We start from the raw sequence: 21685 nt of genomic DNA, 5'->3' as shown, positions 1-21685 counted from the left end.
CATATGTTTCAGATGCCAGCCAGGACATATGGGGGGGGGAATCTAGTGGTACACTGCCCTCTTTCTCTGGCAAAGTGCTTGAAGAAGTTTGACTGGCATAATATTGTCGAAGGCTTTCACGGTCAGAGTTCATTGGTTCTTGTAGGTTATCCGGGCTGTGTAACCGTGGTCTTGGAATTTTCTTTCCTGACGTTTCGCCAGCAGCTGTGGCAGGCATCTTCAGAGGAGTAACACTGAAGGACAGTGTCTCTCAGTGTCAAGTCACTGACACTGAGAGACACTGTCCTTCAGTGTTACTACTCTGAAGATGCCTGCCACATTTGACTGGCATGTTTGATTCAAAAGGTCAGTAAACAATATTGATTTAAAAACAAACAGAGAAGTCTAATGTAACATGTTTTATATTTTACAGAAAAGTAACTTTAAGAAAAGGATTGATGTCAGGGTTTTACATAAGATCCCATAAAGTATTCTGGCAGCATTCTTGATCCAGAAGTGGACGCAACACACTATTCAATTAGAATATGATTCTACAAAGAACAGGGAAAAGATAAACCACAGGATGACTGGTAAGGATGTGCTGGAGCTATTATATATTAGGCTTCCAATGCAGAGACGGAAAAGAACTGAATCTTATCTATTCTTTAGAGACAAACATTCTATCAACACCAGTATATCCCAACTGGCCTTATCAGATACAGGGGGGAAAGCTAACTGACTACACTACATCCTCTAGAAAAATATCAGCAGTTATTCTATCTCTTCTTGTTAGAACTATTGATTCTTAACTGCTAGAAAGATAAGCAAATTAGCAACATGCTGCAATATAGAGGCTTATTTGCTACTTCCTGTGCCCTTTGATTTCCATCTACCCCACTGTCTAAAATTACAGCTAGTATATAGCATTGACCACCTGGAAATATTTAATCGGGTGCTGTCCCCTATAGCCCTCCAAATATTAGGAATGTGCACAAAAATATTATTCAGGTCATTCTAGATTTGTTTTCTACTTTAATGATTTGTATTCGTTTTCTTTATTATCATTAGTTGCTCTGTTTGCTTTCTTTATTCTATTCCTTATTCATTTCCATTGCTTTGAATGGGCAACACCTTTGAGGCTGAAACTTCTTTGTTTGCCACTCAGCTGGGATAAATTCCCAGGGACTGTGCTTCTCCATGCCAAATGTCAGACAAACAGGAGAAAGGATCCCCATTTTATAGGCAATTAAAATTCTTGCTTGCAGAGCAGGTGCAGGGAGGTGTGCGTAGGCATATGAATGAGTTTTTCTTCATTTTCTGGGATCTTCAAGTGAAGTGTTTGTCTGCCTATTTTTAAACAAAAATAGAGAGTATAGGTAAAGTAGCTAAATCCTGCCGATCCTGCACATGGAAAAGGACCTCACAGCTTATACAAATAAAACAAACAAAAACCTTCCCCAAATCTTTGGGAATAGTACAGTGATTGACAGAAATTGCAACAACAGACACAGACTTGCCTAAGGAAATTATTATCCTTTTCAGTTAATTGTCTTGACTGGAAGATGTCCCTACCAGATTATCTGCAGAGTCACCTTTTCTCCTTGCTGCCCCTCCCTTTTCACGTGGTTGACAGTGGGCACTCTTATTAGATCAAGTGCTGAAGGAGAAATATGAATGGTGAATGTGCACTGACTTGTCATGCTGTGTGAAAGGACGGGAGGATTGTAACACACATCTGTTTAATTACAGAGGAACTGTTTAGTACTCTGTGCCCAGTTATCAGATAGGCCCTATTGTACAATCCAGATGTTGAAAGACTATTTAAAAAGTGACATGAGGTTGTATAAATGTATGTGTGTTAAGTGCCGTCAAGTCGCTTCTGACTCATGGTGACCCTATGAATCAATGTCCTCCAAAACGTCCTATCTTTAACAACCTTGCTCAGATCTTGCAAACTGAGGGCTGTGGCTTCCTTTATTGAGTCAATCCATCTGTTGCTGGGTCTTCACCTTTTCCTGATGCCCTCAACTTTTCCTAGCATGATTGTCTTTTCCAGTGACTCTTGTCTTCTCATAATGTGACCAAAGTCCGATAGCCTCCGTTTAGTCATTTTAGCTTCTAGGGTCAGTTCAGGCTTGATTTGATCAATAACCCACTGATTTGGGGTTGGTTTTTTTGGCAGTCCACGGTATCCGTAACCCTCTCCTCCAACACCACATTTCAAAAGAATCTACTTTCTTCCTATCAGCTTTCTTCATTGTCCAGCTTTCACACCCATACATAGTAACGGAATAAGATGGCCTGAATTAACTTGATCTTGGTGCCCAGTGACACATTCTTACACTTAGTAAATAGAACTCCCAGTTTAAAACTCACCCAAGGCAGGCACAAAGTACGTTTAACAAGCATTTGAAGTGGACTTTCTGACAAAATGTGTTAACCACATAATACACTTCCAATTGCAGAAATGCTCCCAAGCCTGTTCTTGGTGCTGGATTTACTCTTTGGCCTTCCAAAAGTCTTGTTCAGATGATGTGCTTTCCACAAAGTAGAACTGCCCTTCTCCTCCTCCCCCTGTTAGTGCAACAATTGTTTTTATTTATAATTTTTATATTTTATAAAATATATTTTTTTCTGCGGCTAGCTAGTCGCTGTCAAAATGTCTTCTCCTTCGTTTACATAACGTGTCAGAAAATATTGGCTAAAATCCAAATCCTTCCCACAATAACAACTGACTTTGTGTTTGTGGTAGGGTTGCCAGGTCCCTCTTCACCACTGGTAGGAGGTTTTTGGGGTGCTGCCTGAGGAGGGAAGGGTTTGGGGAGAGGAGGGACTTCAATGCCATAGAGTCCAATTGCCAAACTGCAATTTTCTCCAACTGAACTGATTCTATCAGCTGGAGGTCAGTTGTAATAGCAGGAGATCTCCAGCTAGTACCTAGAGGTTGGCAACCCTAGTTTGTGGTATTGTCATAGGCGATTGTTCTGATGACATCATTGATAGCAAGGCACTATTTCCCTCAAACTCATTATCTTGCAGTTTGGTAACAATTTTTAAAAGGCTTTCTTTCTTGTTTGCTTAGTCCAGTAAATGGTGAGTGCTTACAGCTTTAGTAGATATCCTGACAAGGCAGAGGTTCTCTGGGTTAGTAGAAAGGCATACCAGGGACTTCAGGTTTCCCCTGGCCTAGATGGGGTTGTACTCCCCTGGAAAAGCCAAGTTCACAGCTTGGGAGTGCTGCTTGACACAGCAGTCACCTTAGAAAATCAGGCGGCTGCTGTGGCTCAGAATATGTTTGCCCAGCTCCGGCTGGTGCTCCAATTGTGTCCATCCCTGGGTCAGTCAGATCTAGCCCCTGTGATCCATGCCTTAGTTACATCTAGGCTGGACTATTGCAATAAACTCTACTTGGAGTTACTCTTGAAGAATGATCAAAGCAATTACACTGGCTACCAAACCTCCCCCAAGCCCAATTCAAAGTGCTGATCTTGTCCTTTAAAGCCCTACATGGCTTGGGACTGGGGTATCTGAAGGACTGTCTTGTCCCATACATTCCTGCCTGGGAATTAAAACTGTGGGCAGATGCCCTCCTGGCTGTCCTACAAATTAAAGGCTCTCGTTTGGTGGGTATGTGAGATAGGGTCTTTTCAGTGGCAGTCCCACAATTGTGGATCAACCTCCCCAGGGAGGTGCTCCTGGCTCCCTCATGATTGATTGTCAGCAGGCAGTTGAAGACAGTTTTATTTAAGGCAGCATTTGGTTGATGCAGCTGTTGTTGTTGTTATATTTTTAAATTTTATTAAAAAATCTTTTATTAAAACAAAGATTACTGAATACATTGTCATCAAGATATACAAGCTCCATCTAACTGCTCATTCTGGACAGAAAAACATTCAAGTTTTCAAATTTTCCGGACTTTTGGTCATGTAACAGATGGATGCACTCCATCAGCTTCTCCAACCACTCCTCCTTCCTCACAATTACATTCTTCTTCCAATTTTGGGCAAGTATTAACCTTGCCAATGTTACAGCATTAAGCATGACTTCATGGACTTCTTTAGGAAGGAAATCCACGCAATTCAACAAGAAAACCTTTGGGGATAATGGTAACTTTCCCCTTATACCTTCAGAGATTACCGTTCGAATCATATTCCAGTATTCTATGACTCTGCTGCATTCACACTGTAAATGTATAAAATTTGCATTAGCTGCTACACATATCCAACAATCCCCTTAGCCCCTTGATAATTTTGTTGCCAATTTAGAGGGTGACAGGTGCCACTGGTATAGCATTTTTATTAAATTTTCTTTGGCAGAGAGGTTTACAGAAAATTTAAACCACTTCCTAATGTGATGTTTTTATTACATTTAGCTTTTATTATTGGCAGTACCGATTGAGATTTTAAATTATGACTTATATGGATTTTATAACAATGTTTTTATTGTGTTTTATAATGTTTTATTTATATTGTAAGCCAACTCGAGTTCCACATGTTGTAGATAGATAGATAGATAGATAGATAGATAGATAGATAGATAGATAGACAGATAGACACCTTTAAAAGTGAATACAATAGTGTAATGCAACTGTCTTTTGTTACAGCAGCGCCTTATGTTCCTTTCCCCCCCTTTAAGATGCACCCCTTCTCTTAAAACATGCCTGCTTGCCTGTTTCTTTTTCTCTTGCAAGGTTGTCCCCACTGTAGTGAAACTGCATGCTCTCCCTATGTTTTTTGTAATAGTCATTACTCTACTACTGCTGAAGTGAGTATGGGAACTTCGGGCAGCCCATTCCTGAAGGGAGGGTGAAGCTCCTTTGGAGCTGGTGTGATCCTGTGCCAGCGTAGGTGCCACCTTGACATCTATGCTGGTGCAGGGGCAAACATGGCAACATCCGGGCACCGCTGGACCCCATCGCCAGCACAGCCACACCGGCAAGGCTTTCCCAGAAGAGAAAGCCCACGCCAGCATGGGGGAGGCATTACCAGGGCATTCCAATAGGTTGGGCTGCCTTTAGGCAGCTTCCATAGCCCTTTTGCCTCTGGAACACCCCCTTGAGTGGTGGCAGGGCTCACTGTTTTCAGTGGGGCATTTCCCCCTTTTTTCCTTAAAAAAAAAAAAGCTTTTATCCTATCTGTGGTCACCATGAAGCCACTGAGGAGGCAGCATAGCTTTGATGTGCCCGGCCGCTGCGGATCTACCCCCACCCTTCAAGATTGTGCTCTACGACTTTCAGACAGCAAGGTATAAAGGAATAATGGAAGGTGCAGTCTGGAGTGATGAGGGGAAGACTAGGTAAGGAATCTCATCTGTAGTAGGAACAACAGGAGATATCCCTGTATATAATGAGGTGCAGATGGAAACATGTCAGAAATCCACTATGACTTGGGAGAGGTCATGAATTGGAAACCTGGTAAAGCAAGTAGCTGTTCTCTCTCTCTCTCTCTCTCTCTCTCTCTCTCTCTCTCTCTCTCTGTGTGTGTGTGTGTGTGTGTAGAAATTATGGAGGCAATTAAAATAGAGCAACCAAAGTACTAAGCAAAAGGCAACAAACGATGGCCTGCTAGTTCAGAAGTGCTAGTATCTGTTAGTGACTAGAAAAAAAATATTAGTCATTATTAAATACTTGTCAGTGGTCAACCATATCATTTTTTAGATTTATTCCAGAGTGGGTAGTCATATATCAATGGTCACTGTGCTAATCTTGCATACTTCTGATTTTGTATAAAATGTCACAGTCTGTCCCTTTTGCATATAATATCCTTGTAACACCACTATTCATGTTTCCCTGCTCTTTATGTCTTTCACTTAATGCATGTGATAAAGCAGGTTCTCTGTGTGTGTAAAGTGCCATCAAGTCGCAGCTGACTTATGGCGACCGCTTTTGGGGGTTTTCATGGCAAGAGACTAACAGAGGTGGTTTGCCAGTGCCTTCCTCTGCACAGCAACCCTGGTATTCCTTGGTGGTCTCCCATCCAAATACTAACCAGGGCCGACCCTGCTTAGCTTCTGAGATCTGACGAGATCAGGCTAGCCTGGGCCATCCAGGTCAGGGCAAGCAGGTTCTATCCTAAGTGTATTCCACTAGATTTCTCTTTTGAGGGCAGAACAAATTACTTTCTGAGTAATGTTCCTTCCCGAACATTTTCTAAAGCACACATGAACAGCTTATACTTTATTACAGTCGTTTTCTCTCACTGCTGTGCTTCTTTTTTCAAAATTATGAGCATGAAAACATTTACACATATTACACGCCGCAACATGCAATTCAAAGCAGAGAGATGAAAGGGAATAGCTCCTTCTGAATTCAAGAAAGGCACTAAAAGAAATTGCACTTTGAAGTGTAAATAGATAAAGATAATCAAATTGAAATGAGATTAAAATTAACAGCCTATCAACCAAGTGACACTATTAATAAATGGCCACAACATCCAGGGACAGAAGGGACTCTGGGAGAAACAGAATGTAATTTAATTAAACAAAGGGGAACATAGGAACTGGAACCATAGTGGGTAGCTGCATGGAGAACTGAACAAGGATTGTGACAATAATTGAGTTTGTATTACTCATTGTATAAAGTGATCCATATCAGATCTGCTTTCTATTGATTCCGGAAGAAACTAGGTATATGGGTTGGATTTTAATTGCTGTCACTGACAGCTGAGGGTTTCAGAAATGGTGCAGCATACAATTTCCTCAGTACTGATAACTGAGGCTTTATTTCCTTTGGCTAGAAGCTATTTACAGAAAAGAAAAGGCTTTGAGAAAATTCAAACTAGGTTGAGAGAGTATCTCCAAAGCAAGCGATCAGATCAGTCTGAAAGCCCTGTCACAAACAGAAATTAAAGGTTGGGTACAGGACCCATAGAGACACCAAGAGCCAAAACTGCAGATGCAATCTAGTGTAAAGTTAAAAATTTGATGGCCTTAAGTGGGACTAATTGTCTCCTGGATTGTGGCCCATATGCTTTTCTGTAGTTTATAAAGGCTAAAGTCTTATCAATGGGAAGGGAACTATTGCCATCAGCGCACTGAGCAGCAGCACGACAGACAAGGTGAAGGCAGGCAGGCGAGGGTTAACTGATGGCAGAACTGCAGAGAAGAAGAAATATCTATCTGAAAAATGCTGTATTCAATGGGAACTGGATTTTCTTTACATTTCTTTGCCCTCCATATTACTTTATTTCATCTCTTCACTTCAATGGGTTTCCTTGTCTATAGAGATAAAAAAAAATGCACTTCAGCTTCTGAACTTATTTGCTTTTGGTTATCAGAGCTAACATCTGTTTTCCACTGAATTGTATTCAGCTACTCTATGGGCACAGTCTGCCATGGAACAACTATGGCCGCAGCCCAAACAAACTGTTTTGGGCTAATGCTGTTTACACATTTCTTTTGGCCATACACAATTTGCATACTATTTAGATCTGAAACCCAGGGTGACCTATTAAGAGAGTTTTTGTGTGTCCATTCATGTCACATATGCACATTCCGAAGCCTTTCTTGGTGATATATTTTATTAAAAACAGACGTTCACCCAACATCATTCCAAACAGATCCCACCAGTGCAACTTCTGCATTAGCTAGGCAGGGAAATGGTATTTTCTCCAGCAACATCCTGTGCTGGATTTCTAGAATAGGGCGGCCTCTGCTCACTGAAAACACAAATGGGTTTCCAAAACAGATTCCCCAAACTTTGGAGTAAAACAGCTTAATAGAAGCTCTGAGAGTCAAGAGCAGGAGGAATCACACTGGCAACAACGATAATGGTCTGGAAAAAAATATATGATTTTCCTGAGACAAATTCTGACTGAGAGTAAAACCGAGTAAAACATCTGACTGACTATATACCAGAATGGCAATTGTGTTTCTGTGGTGCTGATTACAGAGAATCTCGCACAGAAAGCAATGGACAACTTTGCAGGAGCTTAGAGGCTTCTGACTGCCAAACAGTGATGAGATCATAGTAAAATTAGAAAAGAACACCCAATCAGTGTCTCAGTGGCAGAAATAAAACCTTAATTAAATTATGATTAAAACGTGTCCCATTTTGTGTAACAAATCTAGAATCATAAAGCAAATGTTTCACATGTCCTTTCACCCCGTTATGAATAGGCCCACCTGAGTTACAATTACAAGAATGCCAGTGAGAGTATGGCTAATGGAAACATATTGACTGCAGCGCTGTTGCAGTTAGCTAACTTTTAAAAAGGACATTTGTCTGTTTCTCTATATTGGTGCCTTCTGCCAGCAGGTGAAGATTTTTTTTTCTTCGTTTGGCATACCCCCAGTAATGGTTATTGGCCCTCTTCCCTGGATCCGGTGTTGCTGGTTTAAAGTGTTTTATTGAATTGTTTTATAATTTTATTGTTTTTAATTGGTTCTTGTAGGTTATCCGGGCTGTGTAACCGTAGTCTTGGTATTTTCTTTCCTGACGTTTCGCACGCAGCTGTGGTAGGCATCTTCAGAGGAGTAACACTGAAGGACAGTGTCTCCTCTGAAGATGCCTGCCACAGCTGAGGGCGAAACGTCAGGAAAGAAAATACCAAGACCCAGATAACCTACAAGAACCAATGAACTCTGACCGTGAAAGCCTTCGACAATATTTTGTTTTTAATTGTTGTAATGTTTTATGTGCCCCCTTGGGGACCCTAATCAAAGTGGAATGGCAGCATAAAATTGTTTTATTAATAAAAATAAAAATAATATTAACAACAACAATAGTAAAACAGACTTTTTGTCTGATGCCACCGGAAAGCTAGAATGAAGACTGTGACTGTATGTACAGTGGCTTAAAATCCTTATTCTGGACAATGCACAAAAGACTCTAAATCATGTGTATCTGATTTTCACCATTTCTGCATCTGTAGGCTTCTCCCGTGAGGCTAGAGCCTGGAATCCTCAATGGGACCTGTGTGTCTTCACTACTAGAAAGGTCTCAGAGCTTTTAAATGTATCTTTAGTTGTTCAAGTAGGGGCTATATTAAAAAACGAAGAAGAAGGAATTGGTTTTTATACCTCGCTTTTCTCTATGGCCTTTTATGCTGGGACGTTTTATGGAAAAAGCAGGCAAAACGTGCGGGAAGAGCAAGGTGACCTCTGATGGGTGGAAAAGGCATGTATAATCAAAAGGAAGCCCTAAAGCAGTCGGCGAAGGTGACCACGGGGAAACATCCCTACATAAAAGGCCTATCTTTAAGGAGTCTCAAAGTGGTTTACAATCACCTTCCCTTTCCCTCCTCACAACAAGCACCTTGTGAGGCAGTTGGGGCTGAGAGATTTCGGACAGAACTGTGACTAGCCCAAAATCACCCAGAAGGCTTCATGTGGAGGAGTGAGGAAACAAACCAGGTTCATCAGATTAGAGTCCGCTGCTCATGTGGAGGAGCACGGAATCAAACTCAGTTCTCCAGATTAGAGTCCACCGCTCTTAGCCACTATAACTTATTGAGGACCTATGTCTGCTACTGGTTTCTGCTCCACTTCTGCCTGCAAACCTTCTTAAATGGTGAACTGAACCAAGTTCTGCATCTAGTTTCATCAGCACTGAAAGTACAAATGTTGAACCTGTCTCTAGACCATTCATCAGCACTGACCCTTAATTTAATGCACAATGTCTTGATCTTGAATTTCTTCCTGTGGCCAACACCTAGAGGTAGTATGGACACCATAATCACTGCTTCTATTACTTTCCCGATCTAGTCCTCACACAGATGTTCAGGCTTTCACTTATTCAAAATCATAACATATTTGCCAGCTACAACTTGAGGGATTTACAGGATAATTATATGATACATAAACATAATAAACACATGTAAACATATAGCATGGACTTGGTTTACTGTCCACCATCTCATTACCACTTTTACCTTTTTGAAGTGAAGCTTCCAGAACTGCACACCATACTCCAAGTATAGCCTGACCAATGTGGTATACAATGGGACTATACCATGTTGCAATTAGGATGTTATGTCTCTAGATACACCCCAAGACTGCATTAGCTTTTTTTTGCCAGCATTACACTGACTGCTCATATTTAGCTTATAGTAGGGCTGTTGATTCGGTTCGGCCCGAACTGAAAAACAGCCAAATTTCCCCTGATTCGGTGGTTTTTAGTTCGGGACGAACCGAACTCAAAACTGGCGGGCAACCGGGGGAGCCGAATTCAGCGAGTTCGGGAGTTCACAAATAAATCCGGCCAATTCGGGGCGGCAGTAAGCAGCATAACCGTCAGTAAGCAGCATTCTCCTCCCCCGGCCAATCGGTGGCCAAGCTGGGTCTTCTTCTGGCCAATCAGTCAGGATTGAGTACTGGAGGAATCAGCTGATGTGCGGCCCGGCCGGGGAGAGAGAGAGAGAGGGAAATCCTCGTGTGTGTGTGTGTGTGGGGGGGTGCTTGTGCACATTCACTCCTTTCTGTGGCTGCAGGGGGCGTATTATTTGGGATACAGACCCCAAACTTTCAGCAGAAATTCAGACAAGTTTTGTAAGACCACCCAAGTTTTGTAAACATTGGGTCGGGGGGTCCCGAGATATGGGCTCCCCCTTTTTTCTTTCCATGGCTGCAGGGGGTGCATTTTTGGGGGTACAGACCCCAAACTTTCAGTGGAGCTTCAGATGAGCCTTCTTAAGATACCCCCAAGTTTTGCAAACATTGGGTCAGGGGGTCTCGAGATATGGGCTCCACCCCTTTTCCCTCCCCCCTTTTCCATTTATGTGGCTGCAGGGGGCGCTTTTTTTGGGATACAGCCCCCAAACTTTCAGCATAGCTTCAGACAATCCTTCTTAAGATACCACCCAAGTTTTGTAAAGATGGGTTCAGTGGGGGCAGAAATATTGGCTCCCCCCCTTTTCTCTTTCCGTGGCTGCAGGGGGCGCATTTTTTGGGTGCAAATCCCAAACTTTGAGCGGAGCTTCAGACAAGCCTTCTTAAGAGACCACCCAAGTTTTGTAAACATTGGGTCAGGGGGTCCCGAGATATGGGCTTTCCCCTTTCCCCTTTTCCCTATTGGGATGAATGGATCAGCTGATCCTGTATGCATCTCCGGAGCAAAACATCCCGTGCCTAATTGGAATCGTCTTGGATTACAAGTCCTCCCCAGCCCCTCCTGATGGAACAGAAGACAGCCACAGTAAGACCCCTTTGGGGGCTTTAATCTATAATTTTTCTCCTGTGTGTGTGTGTGGGGGGGAAGCAGAGTCTGTGTGTGTGTGGGGAGGGAGCAGTTTCTGTGGGTGGGGGGGAAGCCAAAGGGGGCTTTTGCTGGTTCTGCCTGGGGGTGTGTTCCCCGTCGAGTCTCTCTCTCCCTGGTTTGAGGGGGGGGTTTTCAGTTGTGTGTCTTCAGGTTTTCCCTCATTCATAAGAGCGGTTAGGTCTATTTGGATGCTTGCTCAAAACTGGTTTTCAAATGGTGACTTAATGCATTTGGAGTCCCATGCAAAAGGGGAAATTCCACCCCTCCTGCTCATTATGCATAGCTAGCTGCCTCTGTCCCTTTCCATTGTTTGCAAACTCCCAGGTGTCAGGTGTTGCTTTGCACAGTTGCAAAGGTGTTGCTTACAAGGTTGTGTTGCTCTGCAGTTGTGTTGCAATGCTTTGCAAACTTCTCAGCTGTTTGTCGGGGCTGGGAGCTTTGTGCGTGGGCGGCAAGCTCTGCTCAGACATGCACATTAAGGGTGGGGGGGGACCCCTTTCTGGGCCCATATCTCAGCCCCCCCTGACCCAATCTTTACAAAACTTGTGGGGTCTTTCAAGAAACGTCATTTGAAGCTCCGCTGAAAGTTTGGGACCTCTACCCCCAAAAATGCACCCCCAGAGTTGCGGAAAGGCGCGGTTGTGTTTTTAATGGCTTTATTCGGCCGAATTTTTTCCCCGAACTTTGAATTCCCACCGAATTGCACGGACCCGAAGCGAGGGAGTTCAGACTTCGGCATATCCTGAATCTAAACGGGCCAAATTCAGCCAAATCCGAACTATACTGAATTTTTTTTAATTCAACAGCCCTAGCTTACAGTACACCTGAACCCCAAGATCTTGTTTGCATACACTGCTACCGAGAAGTGTATTTCCCCCATCCAGTATGTGTGCTTCTCCTTTTTGTTACTCAGATGTAGAACTCGACACTTATCCTTGTTGAATTGCACCTTGTTCACTCCTGCTCACTTTTCCAGTGTGTTCAGATCTTGTTGAATTCTATCTCTTCCAGAGTGTTCGCTCCACCTCCCAATTTGGTGTCATCTGCAAACTGAACAAGTAGTCTCTCCACTCCCTCATCCAGATAACTTATAAAAATACTGAAAAGTAACAGGCCCATAACTGAGCCCTGTGTCACCCCACCGGACACTTCCCTCCAATGAGATGAAATGCCATTGATAACTACTGTTCGGGTGTGGTTCTCCAACCAGTTCTCTATCCACCTAACTGTCCTTGAGTCTAGTCTGCAGTGCTCCAGTTTACCCATCAGAACATCATGGGGAACTCTGTCAAAAGCTTTCCTGAAATCCAGGTAAACTAGATTGATTGCATTCCTACAATCCAATGAACTTGTCACTTGATCAAAGAAGGAAAAGAGGTTAGTCTAGCAGGACTTGTTAGGGGAAAATCCATTCTGATTTCTCTGGATCACCAAATTGTTCTTCAGATGCTCACAGATTGACCCCTTTAAAATCTGCCCCAGCATCTTCCCTGGGACAGAGGTCAGACTGACTAGCCTGTAATTTTGGCTTCATGTTGTGATTTAAATTCCCCTTAATGCTTGCCATTTCAAACAGGCTTTCACTGGGCTGGATCCTTTCACACACAAAGGACTCCACCCACACCAGCCTGCCCTTTCCTAAGAGTCAGACTAAATAGTACCAGGTCTGTTCATCACCAGAGCCAGTCCTCACAACCAGGTGTGGTATCCTTTCCAGACATAGAGTTAAACCACTCTGCCATGCTACCAGGTACAGCTGCCCTTTAAACTGTCTGCTCTTTTATTGAGGCAGGCCCAAACTGACTGCTCCTATACCTCTCTCCACCATTCCATCTCCCACCTCTGAAAGGTGATTGGATGCTGAAGCAGCATTCTCATACGCTTAAGCGCAAAATAACTGGTTGGCTGTTTTACCTTTCGGGTCAGGACAGCCTCCTGTTCATCACAGAGTCCTTCAATCAAAGAGATCTAGCAAAGATTTCACTATACGTGAAATTCCTCTAAAAGCCTCTGCATTCTTATTTGGCTCAATCAACACCTGATCCTGCAGGGGGGGGGGTTGTTTTGTTTTTTGGCATCATGATGGACTTTTGTCTGGCTTTCTAAATCAACATGGACCCAGTGCCAAATGTTCGTTTTGTTGCTCTTGCTCACCTTCCATAGCTTTGGCGGCTGTTTAGATAGTTGTAAGGCCATCTTAGAAGCATGCCTTTTTTAGATTGTTGTGGTTTCAAAAGAAAATGCTAAGTATAACAATAGGCCTCTCTTAAGAATGTGTTCAGCTGGCCTCCAATTTGTACAATGTTGCACATATTATTTACAGCAGAAGAGTACAGAATGTAATTCATCTCGGTTGAATAATACACTCAAAGTGAGTACCCATTAGTGAGGCCGATTACACACCAGAGCACCTCATTAAATCTTTGACTCTCTGGCATCAGTCTAATCAAGGCAATTGTGCATTATTGTAATGCTTTTCAACTATGACACCACAAGCCCCTCTTGGAGGAGGTCAGTTCTTGAAAACTTCAAAAGGTGTTGATCTCAGAATAACTGGGTCAAAAAAAAAAGTGGGAGTAAGTTCCATATCTGTCAATGCCTTTAAAGAAGCACTGTCTTAAAAAACACTCCCCTCCACACACACAATTATTTGTATGTCTTATAATTGCATTTGTGAAGGACAAAGACACACACAGCTCCTTTGGAAACTAAGCCTAGGAGAATGCTCTTTGTCTGCCCTTGCATACATTTTAAAATCGTTAATCTGTCTGTGTTTCATGCGTGCAGCAAAAAAAGGTCTTTTGAGAATTGAAAGTAAAAATTCCTGTAACCATGTGTACCATTTCAGACTTTTCCATTTAATAAGGAGGCAGTAGAGTGGTTTGTATCTTTGCATCCTGCAGCGTTTATTCCTAAGAGGAAAGAGCTCCCTCAAGAATTATGACTGAACTGTAAACATTTTTTAAGATGACAATTTTTCCTGCTTACATTTATTTATGATTACACATATATGAATCTGAACATTAGTCTGAGAGAATAAATGTTCATTATATCGTGGTTGAAAAGATGAGAATCATATGCAAAGCAAACCTATAATATGTTAAGTATTATTAATTCACACTAAAATTCACAGTTCTTTTCAAATCTGTGAACTTCATAATTAGAGTTTAATATAAGAGATATATTTTATTTCACTACATTATTTGTGATACATAATTAGCCATTTGTGCCTCCCCTTTACATAATTTGCTATTTTATATCAAATTATCACATTTATATAATTAATCTCTCCAAACTAGTGATAGATCATTGGTGACAACTTTTTTTAATGCATACATAACAGTTAATACAAAGAGCATACTTATAAAAGAAAAAATCCTCTTAATGGATCACCTTATATATGTTGTTTATGCAGAAGCTCATCAGGTTAATGAGTGATTTTCTTTCACAGAACTTGTGGAATAATATCAAGCCCATCTAGGTTAATAAATACTTAATACAGAAAAGCAAATCAGAGCTTTGCCTCTCTATTACTACTGTTAAAGTTCAGTACCAACAAAATCCTTCTCAAACTAGTAATTCTGAAATTGCCATTTCATTTCATTAATGTTTATTTTATTTATTTTCTGAAATTGTAATTTATTGATACAATGAGAGTTGTAATACATAAAACTTGTACAGCAATAGGCTGAAATGTTGATTGTCTTTCCCTCTCTTTCGTATGGTGTTCAGGTGTGTGCATATCAATAAACCCGAACGGAAAATAAACCTGAAATTAGCCATTTCAGTAAATTTCCAGTTCAGGTTTACCAAATGCACAAACCTGGGGAGAAAGCTGAAGCCGAATAGGCAATTTCTGGTCTGAGGGGGGGTGCCATTTTTCAAGGTAGAGCCCCCAAATTCACAAGGTAGCTTGAAGGGACTGTCCTTGCACAAACCCCAAAGTTTGTTGAAGATTGGGTCAGGTGGTCCGATTTTATGAGGTTCAGAAGGGGTCGCCCCTCCTCCATAGGCAAGGCCGAGTAGTTTTGGAGCTTTCTGATGAAAACATATCACTTTTGCTGCATATGTATGTGCTTTTTACACATTATTGAAAATCCTCAAGTTGAACTTGAAAGAACACTCAAACACTCCTACTTTTAAAAACACCTTCATTTTTTAAAAAAAGGATGGGGATTTTCCATTTTAGATTAAGCTGCAAAAGATTAAAGAACATCACTAAAAATAAATATCTGTGCTTTAGAAGAAGGTGGATGTGGGTGTGAACAGTAGCATCAGTATTAATCAGTGTCATTATATTTCCCTATTAATAGAGCTCATTATATTTCCCTATTAAAGAAGCTTGAAATTTCTTTCTTTAATTCCCCCTCATATCTCATATCTGAAAACGCCTCCCTTCAACACTTTTCTGCAGCCTCTAAACAATGAGCAACAAAATAGGTACATTGAGAGTCAGAGTCCTCTAGGAGGAACTGAACCTTTTGCTCTACAGTTGCTCAAGAAAACGTGGGCTATTTATTAAAACATGGCATAATCCATTTTAGCCTGAGTTGATATACTTATAAGGACATTGCAAAAGGATATGTACCAACGAATTCACTGACTGAAGAGAGGAGGGACATAGCCAACCTGAAAAAGGGATCCGTAGCAGACAGACCAGCAAAACCTTTGAAAAGGAGCCATTAAATCTTGAGTGCCTAAAGGTTCTACAAAACTTTAGACTCACCAGAGCATCCAAATAGAAAGGAAGATTACCCTTAGATGAAAGGCCTAGGACAAGTGAAGAACATGTCCTCCAAACATCAAAATGAGTGTAACTCTTATCTCTAGCATGGATCAATTTGACCATATGTTTTTTTACATTGATCTAGAGAAAAAGAGAAAAGATCCTTCACCTTCAGATTTACAAGTGATTACTTGTGTTCAAAAAGCTGGAGCCAGGGAGTCTTATAAGAGTCTCTGAGGGTTACGCTTACCAAACTACCCCCAGGGGCCTCAAAAATAGATCAAACCAGAAATTAAAGGTACATACCCAGGCACAAGCTTCTATTGAGCTAAGACCAAACTCATAACTAAGGGTCGATGATGAAATGTACTTGGGGAGCCCTCCAATTGCCCAAAGGAATGAAGACTGCACTCTATTTATAGAATTGTCTACAGCAGAAATCCATAAAGGGGCATCGTACAAAAGTTATGAAATCACCATTGAGTCAGAGACTCTAATAGCCACTGGAATATAATGTGCCCCATTAGGGGAAACCCCCACAAAATTCCCTTCATAGTAGCCGTAGACTTCATCGTGGCCAATTGTTTATGACATCTCCAAGGTGGAGTGAAATAAGACACCCAGCGGGTTGTACTAAAATGAATGACAAGTCAGCGCATTGGAAGCAATGGGAGAGGCTGCCCAGCCCATTGAAGACAATGGGAGAGGAGAGTGTCAGTTGACTTGCATTGACTCCATTGAAATACATTACAGCACAAAAACAGTTGCAAAGAAAATGTGGAATGGATTTCCCAGTAAGGTTTCTAAACCGTTCTGAGGTGGGGATGACAGCCCCCCCAGGGGATTGAAAGCCCCGGGGACCCCCAGAAGTGTTCTGGAGGGGGGATGACAGCCCCCCAAGGGGATTGAAAGCCCCAGGGACCCCCAGAAGTGTTCTAGGGTGGGGATGAAAGCCCCTGGGACCCCCAGAAGTGTTCTCAGGTGGTGATGACAGCCCCCCAAGGGGATTTAAAGCCCCAGAGACCCCCAAAAGTGTTCTAGGGTGTGGATGACAGCCCCTGGAACCCCCAGAAGTGTTCTGAGGTGGTGATGACAGCCACCCATTGGGATTGAAAGCCCCAGGGACCCCCAGAACATCAGCACAACTTTAACAGAAAAGAAGAGAGTTTAAGAATGAATAAGGCTTGGCTTCCTGTCCTGAAAACCTCCAGACTAACAAAGACTACAGTCCACAATAGCCATGCGGATTAGCTTTGGATTCCACATGTTAAGAGATCACTTCAGGATACAATGGTTCCACATTAACATACCACAACCTCATTAGCACATTATCTTGATACTTACAGGACAATGATTAGCACATTACCTTCAATACTTTACAGGACAATGACTCAGCTCAAACCCAACCCCCTTCTGACTATATATTACTCTTCCTACACACTTGACACTGAGAGACACTGTCCTTCAGTGTTACTCCTCTGAGGATGCCTGCCACAGCTGTGGGTGAAACATCAGGAAAGAAAATACCAAGACCACGGTCACACAACCCGGATAACCTACAAGAACCGATGAACTCTGACCATGAAAGCCTTCGACAATATTATAGATAATTCCTCATGCAAGCCTATTAAAGAAGCTTGAAATGTAAAGCAATTGGATTTTATCCAGATGTACAACGTCATAAGGAGTAATTGGTCAGTGTTAATCATATTGATTTCATCCTGACCTTAGATACATCAATTTATATTCTTAAGCATTAAATATGATTCTCTAAATCTAAATTGTTTTTTTCATTCAAAACTCATAGGAAATCAACCAAACAGTATTTAAGAAAAAAAAATACAAGCCAGCAGTTTGTAATGTGTCTTTAAAAATCATTTTTAGAAAGAAAATATTATTTCCTTCTTTTTATTAAAGATCTCAGCTTGCAAAGACTAAGAGAATCCTAAAGCGCTGTTGGACTGCTTTTCAGGACTTAATTCTTTAGCCATGTAACACAGAAAATGATAACTATTCACATAGATGCACTAGCCCCATGCACCACATGTGCCTGATAAGCCACGTGATCACACAAATTATTTTTAAGTGAGGAAAATATTTGTTCCCCATGTGGAAGACTGTTCTCCAGAGCATGGTCTATATATTGTTTCCCATTCAAAGATATCGCTACTTCCTCTAATCAAATTATAAACTAAAAAAATGATCCTGTTACAAGTAGGCTAATGTCTTTAATGCATGGGCATTTTATCATGGGTTCAATGCTCTCTTGACCCACACTTTTCTGATCTGAATTCTCAAAATCCTATGCATTGGTGGTTGTTTGTCCCAAAGAAAGTCCTGGAGTATCAGGAGTAAGTTTTTGTAATGCAAAATCACCAGCACAAATCTAGAGCATCTGAGTCCCTGCCCCTTCAAAATGTTGCTTTGTAATTGGCTGTAGTATGCAAAGGGATGTACTAAAAGGAATGATAGGATTGCCCACTGGAAACAATTGGGGACCCTGGAAGGCCTATTGAAGATCATGGGAGCCAGGATTGCCAAATTACTTGCATAAGCTCCATTGAAAATACATTACAGCACAAAAACAATTGCAAAGAAAATGCGGAATGGATTTTCTATTAAGGTCACTTGGCCCCATATAGACTACTCTGACACTTGATTGACAGCCCCCAGAGTACACCATCATTCCACTCTAGGGCTATCATTTCAGTCCCAGAACACTTCTGCTACTCCCAGAGGATGTCATTCCATTCGGGGGGGCTGTCATTCCAGCCCCAGAGCACAGATTCTGTTCCCTGGGACCATTATTCCACTCTGGGGGCTGTCAATCCAGTGCCAGAGTAGTATATCTGGGCCAAGTGACCTTAACGGAAAATCCATTCCGCATTTTCTTTGCAACCCTTTTTTGTGCAGTAATGTATTTAAATGGAGCCCATGCAAGTGCAGCTAAATTCATTCCTGATTGTGCAAACACTCGCTTCCTCCCCAGGGCTGGGCTGGCAGAGGACGGGGAAATCCAAATGCCTTATGCACAAAAATAGCTATAATTTGAACCGAGTTGATCTCAGAGCAGACTTTAACTCCGTGGCAAAACAGCATTGGGAAAGCCCAAGAAAAGTGCTGGGTGGACACGAGGTCAACATTGAAGGACGGAAAACTCAGTCCAGGGGTGAATGAAAGTCAGAGTACCCATGCATAAAGGACCAAATTGACCTTAACAAGTTGCCATTCCAAGTCCAACCATTGGTTTATCAGGTTCAATATTTACTATGACTAGCAACAGCTCTTTCTGTTGTCAGGCAGAGAAAGGTCCCTCTGAACATTTGCTGTGAGCCTTTACCAGCAGGTGCTAGGGACTGAACTTTGGACCAGCAGCGTGGCAGGCTGGTGTATTACATTGGCTCCTTCCCTTGCGCAATGGTGGATATTGCTTTAATAAAGAAATGAAGTTACAAAAATTTCAAAAAGGGAGTTTAAAAAAAATCATAGGTTTACATCATTTCTTGGACAGTTTATTTCATGACAGACTCCTGCAATATGATGTCTGCCCCTCAGATTAATCCTTTATAAAATATGAGAAATTTCTTGCTAGCTTGAAAGGTGCACAGCAGGAATAGCTCAAAAGTTTCAGGAACACAATAAGCTACCATATGCTCAGAAATAAAATTAGGAGACAAATCTATATCTGTGTTTCCTCACAGAAGGGAACTTGGTTGGTTTCATAACACATAATTAAATGCCAGTCATACCTTTTATGAGGTGCAGAAGCTTAATCTATTTTTATAATAAAACACTAAGAAAAAAAATCTTTTAACAACTTGAGGTTGATTCATCATTCAGACCACAGAATGACAGCACAATTCATTCTAAGAGCAGAAAATAGCACCGTCACAACAAATACGGATTCCCCCATCTTCAAAATTTCATTCACCTAAACTTTTGTTCACTGTCTCCCCAATGCTGGCCTATGTTTTTGTAATCACAGGATACTGAGGTAAAGGAGGTTGTAAGCTGACAGAAAGAAAATAGATTCCTTTGAAATGTGGTGTTGGAGGAGAGGGTTACAGATTCCGTGGACTGCCAAAAAAACAAATCAGTGGGTTATAGATCAAATCAAGTCTGAACTGACCCTAGAAGCTAAAATGACTAAACTGAGGCTATCGTATTTTGGTCACATTATGAGAAGGCAAAAGTCACTAGAAAAGACAGTCATGTTAGGAAACGTTGAGGGCAGCAGGAAAAGAGGAAGACCCAACAAGAGATGGATTGACTCAATAAAGGAAGCCACAGCCCTCAATTTGCAAGACCTGAGCAAGGCTGTCAAAAATAGGACGTTTTTTTTTATATAAACAGTTTTTATTATTTTTCATAACATTATAAACAAAACATTTCAACAATGTATGCAATTTATCAGTAGGAAAAAGAAAAAAAATTACATTATTGTTGAAAATATATCTTTGTTATTAAATAGATATAAAAAAACCTTCCCCTTCATCTTCCTCCATCTTGTTATAAACCTATTTGCTCTTTAGTATTGAAGATTCTAATCCTAATATTGTTTTGTATAACTAAATATGGTTTCTTTGCCTAATATCAATTTAGCTATAGTTACAGATTATTTCAAACCAAAAATGCTTATTTCATTTTTTTGAACCAAATATAATATAACAATTATAAATTTTAATTATTAAGCATTTATATAGCACTAAAGAAATTATTTAAAATCAAAAGCAAAGTTAATGTATCACATTTCTTCTACAATATCTTTAAAAAGTGGATTAGATCAATGAGTAATCTTTAAGTTCTCCCAGTTGAAAGATAGGACATTTTGGAGGACATTGATTCATAGGGTCGCCATAAGTCAAAAGCGACTTAACACACACACACAGTCGGTTGCCAAACACACACACACACACACATTCTCTCTCTCTCTCTCTCTCTCTCTCTCTCTCTCTCTCTCTCTCTCTCTCTCTCTCTCTCTCTCTCTCTCTCTCTCACACACACACACACACACACACACACACACACACACACATGTCTAAAAGCTGCTTGGTTGGGTGCTGGTCTGTCATATTAAGAATTCTATCAAGCATTTAATATCAAAGGTGAATTCATTTAAAGAATTGCTGGTTTCAGGCACCCAATCCTTCTGAATGCATATGCACCAAATCTCATTTAACATTTGGAACTGGAGAAGAATATAGCAGCAGCTCAGTTCATAAAATAACTGAGCATTGCGACTCAGAGAATTCACATGTTGAACAAGGGAATTATAAATTTTGGCACCATTGCTAACTGCTTGCGTGATATGCTTTGAGGAAGGGTCATATTTAGAGCTGGAAAATGTTTGAAGGAAAGGAGTACATATTCCCTCCCCCAACACTACTGCTCCAATCTGAACTGGAGTCTTCTTGCAGTTGCTTTAAAGTTTTAAAAGTTGAGGCAGCCAATCACAGAACTCCCATCTCACCTCTGTTTCTGACCTTAGCAATCATAAGATACCACAGTCCTATTTGTAAAATTGTACCAAGAGAACAAGAAGTGAAAACCTTTTCCGCCTTTTGAATGGAAGCTTTTCTGTTTAGGAGACGTATGACTGCCAAACCCAATAATGGAAAATTGAAAGTCAAATAACCCATATTAGTCTGTCAAAGGTTGACGGAACTAGCATTCCATTTTCCTGCCATAAAAGATTTCTACCAGGTCTATGAAACAGCTTGAGAGAGAAATCTCAGCAGACTTCTCACAGAAACCATTTACAGTGACCTATGATAATGCTGTATACT

The 21685-nt window shown here is 41.2% G+C and overlaps 1 protein-coding gene across 6 annotated transcripts in view; it reads right to left on the bottom strand.

Moving 5' to 3' along the window:
• DAB1 (DAB adaptor protein 1) overlaps positions 1-21685 on the bottom strand; it is a 761363-nt gene that overhangs the window by 341492 nt on the left and 398186 nt on the right. The gene's annotated exons all lie outside the window — the stretch shown is intronic.

This window comes from Euleptes europaea, chromosome 2 (genome assembly GCF_029931775.1).
Source record: "Euleptes europaea isolate rEulEur1 chromosome 2, rEulEur1.hap1, whole genome shotgun sequence".
In the NCBI taxonomy this organism is placed as follows: Eukaryota; Metazoa; Chordata; class Lepidosauria; order Squamata; family Sphaerodactylidae; genus Euleptes; species Euleptes europaea.
Note: the sequence above shows the minus strand (reverse complement) of the source record. Positions and strands in the feature narration are given on the sequence as shown.